Source organism: Pteropus alecto, unplaced genomic scaffold, assembly GCF_000325575.1.
Source record: "Pteropus alecto unplaced genomic scaffold, ASM32557v1 scaffold96, whole genome shotgun sequence".
Taxonomy (NCBI): Eukaryota; Metazoa; Chordata; class Mammalia; order Chiroptera; family Pteropodidae; genus Pteropus; species Pteropus alecto.
In genome coordinates, this window is record NW_006438979.1 from 362313 (window position 1) to 372917 (window position 10605).

A 10605-nucleotide genomic window follows, 5' to 3' on the forward strand; every position below is an offset into this window, starting at 1 on the left:
ACCCCTTTGTCTCTGCCTGCGACCTGGGCTGCCGCTGACCCTGCAGCATCACGCTGCACACCTGAGCCACCTGAGCCACCTGAGCCACCTGAGCACACGTGACCACAGATGAGCCACCCGAGCACACATGAGCCATCTGAGCATACCTGAGCCACCTGAGCACACCTGAGCCACATGAGCACATGTGAGCACACCTGAGACACCTGAGCATACATAACCACACCTGAGCGCACATGACCACAGATGAGCACACATGAACACACCTAAGCACACCTGAGACACCTGAGCCACCTAAGCACATGTGACCACAGATGAGCCACCTGAGGATACCTGAGCCACATGAGTGCACGTGACCACTGATGAACTACCTCAGCATACATGAGCACAGCTGAGCCACCTGATTACACCTGAGCACACCTGAGCCATCTGAGCACACCTTACCATACCTGAGCCACCTGAGCACACATGACCACACATGACCACACGTGAGCGCACGTGAGCACACTTGAGCCTCCCGAGCACACCCACAGGGTGGAATCCGCAGCTCTGAGCCGCCGCCGAGCCTGCGGACGACACAGTCATGTGCGCGTACGTTGCCTAGTGCAGAAGTCAGCCAGGCTTATCGCCCTCGGGGGCCCCCGTGGAAACCGAGGGAGGCAGCGGCACGCAGAACGCCATCCCCCGCCAGTGGCCGCCAGCGGCCTGCTTCCCCTCCCCCGTGCGCGCCCGCTCGGTGCCGTCCCTCCGCAGCCGCGTGCTCGTTCCCACGTTCCACCCGTGCGGGCTGCAGAGGCCGCTGGGAGGGGCGGGACGGAGCAGGAAGGGGCCATGTAAGGAAAACACGGGGTGACAAAGATGACTCGAGGACAGACCGAGGGCAGACAGGTGCGCTGAGGGTGGGGACAGCGATGGTCGCTCAGACGCCGGGCACATTCGCGAGAGTCGCCTCCGCCAGCTCACGTCCTCTGCGAACCTCAGACCGGGACGGATCTGCACACGGGCTTAGCAGGGGCAGGTCGTTAAGGGCTGAGCAGAGTGGGGTGGACACGCGTAGCCCCAAACCCAATGCCACGGTGGACAGCGGACAGAGGGGCAGCACGTGGTCATGTGACTCTCGTAAGGACACACACCGCGTTGTGGGGGTTCCGCCCTCTCATCCTCACCTGGTCCTGATGGCCTCTCAAAGAGCCACCTCCGCTGACCTCCCGTGTCGGGTTAGGGCTGCGACATGCACATTTGGGGGAGACCCAGACTTTCAGCTGACAGCCCTCGGTCACCTGCCTCCCTTCCCGTGACTGGGTCCCTTCTCGGTGGAGGCGGCCACACCCTGCCTCCCTTAGTGGACGTCCCCAAGCTCCCCGTGTGTGGGGCCAGCCTTCCCTGGCCCACCGTGCGTCGGCCACCTGCACGACGACGTGACGTCGGTCTCACACCTGCTTCCTGTGCCTCATGGTGACTCAGCCGAGCTTCCGTGGGCACAGGAGCCAAGGCGTGGGTTGTGTGTGCTGCGGTCTGGGCGTCCGAGAGGGCAGCCTCCTGCAAGAGGGGCCCCGGGAGGGTGACGCCGTCCCAGCTGGCACGGGAGGCGCCTCATGAGGGGCCAGCGCCGACGTCCTGCCCGCCTCGTGCCTGAGAAACAGTTCGTGCGGAGCCGAGTCCGCGTCCCGCTCCGTCCACGTGTTCTGTTCGTCGTTCAGAGAAACGAAGTCTGAGGACCGGGCGGCTCGAGCCACAGACACCGATCCGTCCCCGTGCTGGAGGTGGACGTCCGAGATGCAGGTGTGGGCGGGGCCGGTCCCTCCTGGGGCCCCTCTGCGTGTGGACGCCGTCCCCTCCCCGTGTGCTCACGTGGTCCTTCTGTGTGTCTGTGTCCTCATCTCTTACAAGGACACAGTCCCGTGGGATCAGGGCCACCTTCTTGTCCCTTCATCCCATCTGCAAAGACCCGACTCTGCATCCCGCCACGTTCTGAAGTCCTAGAGATCGAGAGCTCCACGTGAACTTGGTGTGTGAGTGTGTGTGTGTGTGTGTGTGTGTGTGTCTGTCTGGGGACACAGTCGAGCCCATTCCACTGGTGCAACGTCACGCAGCAGACAGCGCCTCTGTCTCGTCAGAGTTCCCGCAAAGGCGCCCTGGGCCGTCTCTCCGGGCGGCTCTGGCTGGCCAGCTCTGAGGCCAGGACACGGACACGGACACTTTGGCGACGAAGGACAGGCCATGCGTTCGGAGTTTCAAGACTGTCTCCCCACTGCGTCCCGGCGTCGGCTCTGCCTGCCTGCCCCCTGCGCAGCGACACCCCTGTCTCTCTGCCTGTCCTTCGTCACTGTCACGTGAAGGTGTCTTGACCGGTGTCCAACTGCTGCCCCCAGACCCCGTCCACTCTGAAGGCTCCGTGGTCAGGCAGACGGCAGGTGCGTGGACACCTGCGTGTCGCTGGGCAGCACGGCCACTTCCGAGGGACGCTGTCTTCAGCTCCCGGTTCCCGTGTCTGCGGTCGCCCTTCTGGAATATTCCGTGGGTGTCCTTCACGCTCTAGCGAGAGTGGCCCCATCTGGTGCGATGTCCGTGCGGCCTTGGGCTCCTCCGTGTCCTGCAGACTCTGTGACGGTGGCCACGCGGCTCCGTCAGCTTTTTACAGCAACAATTTTTGTTTGATTGCCGTAAAATCTGTAGAACACGAAGGTCATCATCCGAGCCTTTTTTCCGTGTATGCATCAGGGGCATCACGGCCACCGTCACTGCCGTTGGAACCCCGTGCCCAGCCGGCAGCCGCTCACGTGCCCTCCCGTCCCCAGCCCAGCTCGCGGCCTCGAATCGCCTTTCTGCCCCTACGAGCTCACGCATTCTGGCCATTTCCTGCCAGAGGAGTCGGCAGTGTTCATCCCCGGGGGGAGTGGCTGCTCTCACACAGCCTGACGTGTCCCCACCCCCGTGTCCTCCCGTCCCCGTGCGCCTGGCGGGGGTGCGGGCTGAGGGCGTGGGTTCTGCATCCCGGGGGTCACGCTGCCTCCACCCAGCTTTGTGCCCTGGCTTCATGGGTCACCCCCACCGCATGTAAGGTCAGCTGATCAGCCTCTGCAATTGGCACCTTGAACCTCAGTCCCCGCCTTGGGTGTAAACAAACTGTGGGACTCGCCTGAGGACAGCCTGGAGGGCAGGGTCACGCGGGCAGCTGCGGGCAGCTACCGTCCAGCCCGGCCTCGTCCTTGGCAGCCGCAGCGACCTGCATCAGTGCAGAAACCACGGTGCGTGTCATGCGTAGCCACGGGTGTCTGTAAACGTTTGCGTGTGTGGGGGTGCACCGATCCAGCGAACGGGGTCGCTCACATCTTCGCCCGGCCCCGCCTCGTTGGAGCCGTGCACGAGGACTCATTGCCACCTCTGTGGTCCCCTCCCCTGTGCCAAGCACGCAGAACCGGCTCTCCCATTACGAGGGAGCCCCAGACACAGGCCACTTCCACGATGAGACGGCACAGCCTCACCTTCTGGCACCTGCCGTCTGGCCCCGGAGTCCCAGGCACGAAGCTCGTGTCCGCCTGGCGGACGGAGAGAAAGGAGTCTTGAACTCGCCGGGTGATAACACGGCGACATTTTTTGGGCGACCCTGACCGGCCCGTGTTTTCCGAGACGCCTCGTGCGAAGACCATGAAGCCGACAGCTGCTGAGAGGCGCCCAGTTCCAGAAGCATCTCGCCGGCACTTCCCAGCCCCTCCTGTCCTGTCACCTGCTCCCGTGGCGTCTGCGCGACCTGCCCGGGTCTTCACACCCCACGTGCAGCAGCAGCGCCGTGCAGGCTGCACCCACTGGGTGCTGAGACGATCGAAAAACCACCCACTTTCGACCGGTGCCACGTTGCTGCCCCACGTCCATAGACGCTCAGACTGTGACACTGGCTTTGGAGAGAGAGGAGAAAAAGCAGCTTTTAACTGCGAGTCGCCCGGGAAGGTGACAGGAGGCAAGGCTCAGATCTGTCTCGCCGTCCAGGGTGCAGGCGGGTTAAGGGGTGCCGGCACCCGTGTCCCTGGACAGAGAGGCCGCGCCCCATCGTAGAGAATACTCGGGTTCACCTCGGGTCATACTCATGTTCTTGCGGGGAGCAGTTAAAGGTTTCAAGTACAACTACTCAGAAGTCCTGCGATTTCAGCTTCTGGGGCTTGTCAGCAGCAGGCTGGACGCCGTTCGAGCTGGTTCTGCAGCTCTGCTGGCCTCGGCCACCCCACGTACCCTCTCGGGAGTTAATCCTGCTTTTCCCACCGGGCCCCAGACCCAGGAAACGGCCTCAGCAAACGCCTAGGAAAAGGCGCACGGCCCTACGGATGATCGCAACCCGACCCGCATACGTCGAGCGGGACTCACGCGTGGGCCCTACGTCGATCCGGAGATGGTTTTGATGACATTTTCATGACTCAGGCAAGAGGTGGGGCTGGCGGCCTCTGAGGGTGCTTTGAAAAGGGTTGGCCACGCATTTGCTGAATCATGGTCTCAGGGGCCATGTTGCAGAAGAGCAGCAAACGGCCGGGCGTGGCCAGCGGGACCTCGGTCTCCTTTGTGATGCTTCTGCGTTTGGCTGGCAGGTAGAAGTGGCACTCAAGGTGTGTGTGAGCGTGCACACTGTGGCTGTCCGTGCTCATGCTGGGGGCTTGCGGTTCGGGGAGAGAGAGAGGGGTCCTGAGCTGTCTTATGTTTGGGGACAAACTCCAGAGGAAATTAGTCCACAGAGATTTAAAAAACACAGCTCGTAGTGACGGTTCCAAAATCAAAGCTCAGCTCTGTTATGGGCGGTGGATTCCATTGACCATGACACCTTGAGGGAAAAGACTAATTTACATTAAAAAAAAAAAAGATCAGGAACAACTCAAGGTCACGTGGGTCCTTGAACAGAGTGGACACTGGACGTGATTTCACTGAGGAAGATTTTTCTGTAGCTCGTCCTCGAACGTGTCGCGTTTCATGTGGATGACAGGTTCCGGGGAGTCTGCTGCCCTGACCGTTTCAAAGAACCAGCTTCTGTTGTGTTTCGTTGCTGTTTTGATGCGTCGTTCTCAATTTCACTGATTTCTGCTGTTATTTCTATGTCTCGTCTCCTGTCTGCATAGAAGGTAACCTGGTAATGAAAGGCCAAAGTGACAGGTGACAAGCGGGTATCTGAGATCACGGAGAACGGCTGTTGGGGACACGCTGACTCAGGCAGAAGCCCAGACGGGGTCCTCAATGTGACTCTGTCCTGCTTTAACATCCCGAGGGTTTGAGGACGCCGACTCTAAACAGTGTCTTTAATCCTTAGTCTGGAGTCAGCGGTGCTGGAGCCATGACCTCTGCTTTCTCATCGTCCTTGGGACACAGGTCGCTCAGGCCCCGTCCGAAAGTGACTCTGTCCGGCTTTAACATCCCGAGGGTTTGAGACCGAGATGTGTGACTGGATGGAGACTTCACGTCTGCGCGGGCGGAACCTGCGTCCCGGTGTAGTGGGCAGTGGCGTGTGTCCGTTCCCACTCCGCACACACAGGTGGAGCAGCCGCAGGTGCGCGTGCCGTCGGGCCGGCCGCGGCGCGTTGCGTGACCGCCCTTCTGCAGGCTTCCGATTTCGGCAAATCCTCGGAGGACAGGCAGGTGTCTGCGGGAATCACCAGTTTGCTCTGTGTCTGTGAGCGGGTCGGGCGCGGGGTCAAACCGGGTCAAACGGGGAGGGATTCGCAGGCACCAAGGGCCTGGGCTCACTGCGGACAGCGCCCTTCGGAAGTGGCATAGACGCCGAACCACTGTGCTGCTCTCCAGAAACCGATGTGAAATCGTATCGAATGTCAACAGTAACGCAGAAAAACTGGCTTAAAAAAGCCCCTTCTCCGCTGCTGCCATATTCTGGCTGTCGGATTGAGGGGTCGGATAAAGGAATATGCTGCCCTGGAGGGGGCGGGGGGCGCACACCAGGGAGGCCGCTCAGCATCCTGTGATGCACGGCAGCCCGCCCAAGTCAGCGGGGCCGACCACCTGTTAACTCTGTCTGTCTATCATCTATCTATCTATCTATCTAGTACCTACCTGCCTGTCTGTCTATCTATCTATCTATCATCTATCTATCTATCTATCTATCTATCTATCTATCTATCTATCTATCATGTATCTATCTATCTATTATCTATCTATCTATCTGTCTATCTATCTATCCATCATCTATCTATCATCTATCTGTCTGTCTATCTATCTGTCTATCTATTTATCTATCTATCTATCTAACTAGCTGTGTCATCTATCTGTCATCTATCTATATATCTATCATCTATCTATCTACCTTCCTATTAACTAGCTCTGTCTGTCTATCTGTCTATCCATCCATCCATGTACATAGCTGTCTGCGTGTCTGTCTGTCTGTCCTTCGATCAGCTATCTATATCTGTTATTGACGTGCTTCTCGACCAAGGGTGCTTCTGTCCCCCAGGGACACGTGACAGCATCTGGAACCATTTCGGTTGTCACAGCTGGGAGGACGGGGTGGTGCTCCTGGCCACCCGCGAATACGGGCCCCAGACCCATCAGCTCCCCGCCCTACTGCACCCTGCAGCCCCACATGCCGCCGCTGCTGAGGCTGAGGAAAGCAGACCCGACGGCTCGTAGGTCTCCTGTCCCGTGGGGGCGGGGGCTGCTGGCACCTTACGTCCCGTCCTGCGTGCAGTGTAGGGCCGCGAGTTGACCTCGGCCGGCGTGTGCTGTGGACGTTGGGAGACCAGGTCTGCTGTTCTTGGTGACGTCTCTGCCTAGGGCCACCGCTGCTGCAGACGCCATGCGGGGCGGCCACCAAGGCGGAGCAGGAAGCCCAGGCATGTCTCCTGCACGGCATAGACAGTGTGCGTGTGTGCGTGTGTGTGTGTGTGTGTGTGTCTGTGTGTGTGTCTGTGTGTCTCTGTGTCTCTCTATGTGTGCGTCTGTGCGTGTGTTTGTGTGTGTCTGTGTGTGTGTCTGGGTATATATCTGCGTGTGTGTGTGTGTCTGTGTGTGTCTGTGTGTCTGTGTGTTTGTGTGTCTGTGTGTGTTCTGTGTCTCTGTGTGTCTCTGTGTCTCTGTGTGTCTCTGTGTCTGTGTGTCTGTCTGTGTCTGTGGATCTCTGTGTGTCTCTGAGTCTGTGCATGTATCTGTGTGTGTGTGTGTGTCTGTGTGTGTGTGTCTGTAGTGGGAGAGGCTTCCTGTGTTTCTTTTTTCTCTTGTGATTATTTACTTTGTATCTCGGATGAGGGAGAGCCTAGTTTAGTAAACAGCTTCTGTACAGAAGAATTGTGATTCGAAATAGCTTTTATTTTTATCTTTCAAAACTGGAGAACGTGAAGTGGAATGTTCTGTGATTCAACAAGATTTTGAGTTAACTGTTTTTTTTAAAGCCGTCTAGACAAGCGAAGTCACAAAATTAACCCCTTTCCCCCCAGTGCTGAGTGAATTTGCTCGTTTCTTCAGCTGAGCTTTGAATAAGTACTCCAAGTTTTCCTTTAAAATATCTTTGTAAGATTAGCCAAAGCACATTTGTTTCCGTACATCTAGATTACTGAGGTAAGATACACATACTGTAAGATTCAGCCTTTTAAAGGGTCCGAGTCAGGTTTTTTCTTTAAAGTTTAATCAGAGAGTGAGCACAGAGTCTTAAAAATACTTTTTAAATTCCGTTTTCCCCATGACACATAAGTTTGACTCTACTTGTGTGTAGCAATCATTTCAAAACCTGACTTTTCAAAGGAAAACTGGATGCCTTGGACATTCATTATTTCATACACTGTGGTTGAGGATGTTTTCCGACATTACCACGAGAGGCCAAAAGCCAAGGAAAAGAACTGAGTTTTGCAATGATAATTTCGCAATAATTACGCAGTGAATCATTTTCATTTCATTGCTCAGTTTAACGTAACCTTTTCGTTTTTGATTCTATAGATGAAGCGTTTCGATCGCGCACACTAAGAGGTGTAAGAACCTGGCGCAGTGAGGTGTATCTATCTGCCTTCTTGTCACGGCTACTGTCCTCAAAACACGAGTCCACGTTCCCAACCATCACCTCTTCCGTTTTTCTCGTGACGAGAACTTTCACAATTTATTCTCGTACCGACTTTCCCTCTTTTAAGGCTTTTTCTTACCCTTTTTTCTTCTGCGATGACCGTTGGCGTTCGCTGTCATTCTGTGTTAGTGCCGGTGGCTAGGCGTTTACAGAGCTGACGAGGGGACCGTGGCTGGTTTCGGGGGCGCAGCAGAGGGTCACCGCCCGCGGTCGTCAGCCACACATCCGGGCCTGCAGGACCCACTCGTCCCGCCCGAGGGCTTTGGGGCCCTTTGACGACGTCACCCCTTTGCCCCCACCCGACCCCGCCCGAAGCAGCCATCACTCTGCTCTCTGCCTCCGTGAGCTTCGTCTCTTTAGGGTCCACACATGCGTGCGACGATGCGGTATTTCTCACTCTCCGTTCACTGACCATCAAGCCGTCAGGGTCTCTCCACGTTGTTGCAAACGGCAGCACCTTCTTTTAAAAGATCTCAGTGGCTTGGTTTAGCAGCTCACGAATCAAGCAGTGTCCCGCGTAGCCAGTCGAAGGATGGCCCAGGGTTTCTTTCTTTCTTTATGGCGGAATAATATTCCGTGGTGTGTCTCACTGGGCAGAGGCGGGCCACGTGGCCATCCTTACATGCAGCTGAGCCGAAATAAATAAAACGGACTTTGCTAGTTTCAAACACTGGGTAAGGACAGCTGGCGATGGGCACGGACCGCCGGCCAGCTCCGAGTGCGGGGACACGTTCTATCTGTGCTTTTCCATGGGGTCTTCCCCTGCAGTGCTTTGAAGCCGGTCACCTTCACGACGGCAGTCTGCCGAGTCTGTCTTCAGGGCTGCGTCGTGCTCATCTATGTCCTGTAACCTGCTCGTGGCATTGGGGGCCTGCCACAGCCCGCAGGGTAAGGGCCGGCGTCCGCTTTGGAGCATAAATCCCCTGGTTTGACTTCTGAGTGTTTCTACCTCGTACAGCTTGCAGAAAGCTTAGAAGCCGTTTGAGAGCTCCACGTACAAAAAATATCTGTTGTCTTTGTCCATCACGTGCTGGCCCGGAGCCCTCTCGGGCAAGGCTCAGAGACAAGGACCCAAAACGCAAAACAGTGTCCAGCCGACACCCTTGGCGGTGAATGGAATGGTTTCCTCGCTGTGGGTCGCCGACGGCGGCATTTAAGGAGGACGGGACCAGGGACAGGAGGAAAGGTCCAGACACACAGCCTCGTTTCCGCGCTAGACCCTTGGAGTGTGGCGAGGCCGTGGATTTCATAGCCATCTATCTACCTGTCCTGGTGCAGACGGGCGTAGCACGTGAGCCGAGAAGGGGGTCGCCCGAGTCCGCAGGTCCAGAGCAAACTCAGAACTTGGACCACACGCAGCCCGTGATGCGATTTGCGTGCACAGGCGCGCGATGGAAAGACTCAGCGACGGGCTCGTGGAAACGCGTACCCTGTGCCCGCTTGGCCTTGGCGGAGCCCTGCGCCTGCTTCCTCTCTGTCTCGGCCGAAGTGTAGGGACCAGGTGACCCTTGACTCCGGCCACACTCTATTTCCGTCTCCGAAGGCGCTTTCCCTGAGCGGCTCCCTCGCAAGCGTGGCAGGCACAGGTGTCTCTCCGTCTGTGCAGACCGCTTCCTCCTCCGCGACCTTGAAATATTCATGATGGAAACGCCTTTTCGAAGCCAAGGTCACGCGTCTTTGTGTGTCCTTCATTTCCCAGCGTGGGATTTTCCATGGATAGAAAAATCCTAAAAGCAAAAAAAAAAAAAAGTGTCGGTTGCGTAGAGGTTGGTTTTGTGTGTGTGTCACCACGTGTGCCTGCAAACTCTAGGAAAAAAAACAGAAAAAACAAGGAAGCCGCTTGCTGTGTGCTTGGCGGGGGGGAGGGGGGGTCTGTGTCCTGCTGCAGCCGACCTGGAATTTCTCTTCCCTTCTTGCTCGTCCGGCGGGCTGGCCTCTTCCCAGCCGGGGAGCCCGAGTAGTTGACCTTTTTCTACGTTTTTGTCCTCAGGACGAAGGAGACCCTTCCCCCTGCCATCCCCGTTAGACCCATGGGGACAGAAAAGGCAGCGGCCCCCCGTCCATGTGCGCAGCGCCAGGCACCCCAGACTCACGCTTCTCTGTCCACACCTTTTCTCTTCCCCCGCCCCCAAGCAAAGTCCTTTGCACCTGTGACGCCAGCGTGGCATGGTGCGAGTGTCACCCTGCGTGACGTGTGGGAGGCGGGCTCCCCGCCCCACCGTGAGGAGGGGGCCGGAGGGCGGGCGCGGGGAGGCGGAGGGGGCATTTCGGGTGACGGTGTCCCACCCGGGTGCAGGGACCCCCTGCCATATTCCTGCCGTTTCCGTCCTAAGCGGTTTCTGCTCGTCCCGGGCACGTGCTGCAAAGAAGCCGCACCATTGCTTGGTGGCCTCGGCGTCTCACGGAGGGCTGTGCGCCCTCGTACGCTGCCGGGGCGACGTGACCCACTTCTGCGGTGTGCGTGTGCTCTCCGCCGGCTTCTCCGCCCGTTAGGGACCATTTCGGAGGCAGGCGGCCGTCTGTGTACGGACGGGGGGTGACGTGGGAATTCGCTCGACAGCCCCGGAGCCGGC